The sequence below is a fragment of the Palaemon carinicauda genome, chromosome 12, assembly GCF_036898095.1.
Source record: "Palaemon carinicauda isolate YSFRI2023 chromosome 12, ASM3689809v2, whole genome shotgun sequence".
Taxonomy (NCBI): domain Eukaryota; kingdom Metazoa; phylum Arthropoda; class Malacostraca; order Decapoda; family Palaemonidae; genus Palaemon; species Palaemon carinicauda.
Genome location: NC_090736.1, coordinates 1,571,180 through 1,573,679, shown reverse-complemented (window position 1 = coordinate 1,573,679; position 2,500 = coordinate 1,571,180).

Genomic DNA, 2,500 nt, shown 5'->3' with positions numbered 1-2,500 from the left:
CTCGTCTGCAAGGAGTTAGCCCGCTTCAATGTTGATGTGGCGGCTCTTAGCGAGACCAGACTACCCGAAGAGGGCAACATCAGGGAAGCTGGAACAGGCTACACCATCTTCTGGAAAGGCAAGGCCCTAGAGGAGCCTCGCATCCACGGTGTCGGCTTCGCCATCCGTTCCCAGCTAGTGCAGCAGCACAACCTCGCTCCCAAGGCCATCAGTGAGCGCCTGATGACTGTGCGCATCCCCATCACGCGGGACAGACACCTCACCCTGATCTCTGTCTACGTCCCAACTATGACCTCAACCGATGATAACAAAGCTGCCTTCTACACCCAGCTCGACCGCACCATCCAGGCAGTGCCCGCCAATGACAAGCTCGTTGTGCTTGGCGACTTTAATGCCCGAGTAGGCAAAGACCATCGCCTGTGGGAGGGAATCATCGGCCGCCATGGCATTGGAAATTGCAACGCCAATGGCCAACTCCTACTGGGTCTGTGTGCAGAACACCAACTTGTGGTAACCAACACCATCTTCCAGTTACCAAAGCGACAAAAGACCACATGGAGACACCCACGGTCTAAACACTGGCACACCCTGGACTACGTCCTGACCAGAGCCAGAGACCGAGGAGACGTCCGCATCACCCGATCCATGCCCGGAGCGGACGACTGCTGGACGGACCACAGACTCCTCATCTCCCGACTCTCCGTGACGACCCTACGACCACCCAGAAGGGCACCTGACAGCGTACCACACCAACGCTTTGATTGTAGTAAGCTCCGCAACCCACAGGTGGCACAGAACTACAAGGAGGCCTGCGAACAATACCTCGCAGACCCCGTGGGTCAGGCCACTGTTGAGCACCACTGGACCACCCTCAGAAACGCCATGGCCCGTGCCGCGGAGGAAACACTAGGCTACACCACCAAGAAACGGCAGGATTGGTTTGATGAGAATGATGCTACCATCTCTCTTCTCATTGAAACCAAACGACAAGTACGCCTGACTTTGGAAAACCAACCAACAGCAGCTAACAAATGTGCTCACAAGGTGGCTGAAGCTGGTTGCCAAAGAGGGATCCGTGAAGCCCAGAACACCTGGTGGCAAAGAAAAGCTGCAGAAATACAGAGTTTCGCTGACCAACGTGACCTGCGCAGCTTCTATGCAGCAACAAAGGAAATCTTCGGTCCCACACGGTCATCAGTGGGCAGCCTGAAGGACGCGGATGGGGCCACGACCATCACCGACAGCGAGGGCATCCTGGCCAGGTGGAGGTCTCACTTTGAGAACCTCCTCAATGACCAAGCAGACACCCCAGACGATCTCCTGAGAATGACCCCGCAGCATCCCGTCCGTCACTGGATGGCACTACCACCCTCCATCCATGACTTCAACAAGGCCCTGCAGCGCATGAAGCCCGGCAAAGCCCCAGGGCCAGACAACATCCCGTTGGAGCTCATCACTCACGGTGGCCCCGGCTTGAGGAACCGTTTGATGCTCCTTATACTGAAAATATGGGAGACCAAGACTTCCGCGATGCATTCATCATTACCATCTTCAAGAAGGGAGACAGGGAGAACTGTAACAACTACCGGGGAATATCACTACTAAGCATCGCGAGTAAGATTTTCGCTCGGATTCTCCTTGACCGCCTCCTTATTCTCGCAGAAGACGTCTTGCCAGAGTCCCAGTGCGGCTTTCGACCTTCCCGCGGGACCATAGACATGATCTTCTGTGCGCGACAACTACAAGAGAAGAGCCTCGAACAACAACAGCCCATAATGTTCATCTTCTGGGATTTGAAAAAGGCCTTCGACAAAGTACCTCGACCTGCCATGTGGGCTGTCCTCAAAAGATATGGCTGCCCACCCGATTTTGTCAAGCTGGTGCGTGCCTTCCATGACGGAATGGTTGGGAGAGTCTGCCACCAGAACTCTCTTTCAGACCCATTCCCCATCAACGGCGGCCTGAAGCAGGGCTGTGTTCTGGCCCCAACGTGTTTCTCGCTATACACCGCAGCAATAATCAACGAGATTCCCCCAGACACACCCTCAGTCGACCTACGTTTCCGCATGGATGGAGGCGCTTTCAACCTCGCTAGACTCCGCGCCAGAACCAACACCACCTTGTGTGCAGTGCGAGAACTGCAGTATGCTGACGACAATGCCACCCCAGGTCAGACGGCAGAGGACCTGCAGTCGTTAGCTGATGCATACAACTCTGCCTACGAACGTTTTGGGATGCAAGTCAACACAGACAAAACCAAGACCCTCGTCCAACATCCACTAGGACTGATGCTCCCCAACTTCAATACCACAGTGAATGACCAACCGTTAGAACAGGTGGACCAGTTCTCCTACCTAGGGAGCATCCTAACTTCAGCTCCCACAAGCAAAAAGGACGTGGAGAACAGGATCAGGGCAGCCCACTCCGCCATTGGCCGACTCAACTGCCGCGTATTTAACAACCACGCACTGACAATGACCACCAAAATAATGGTGTTCAA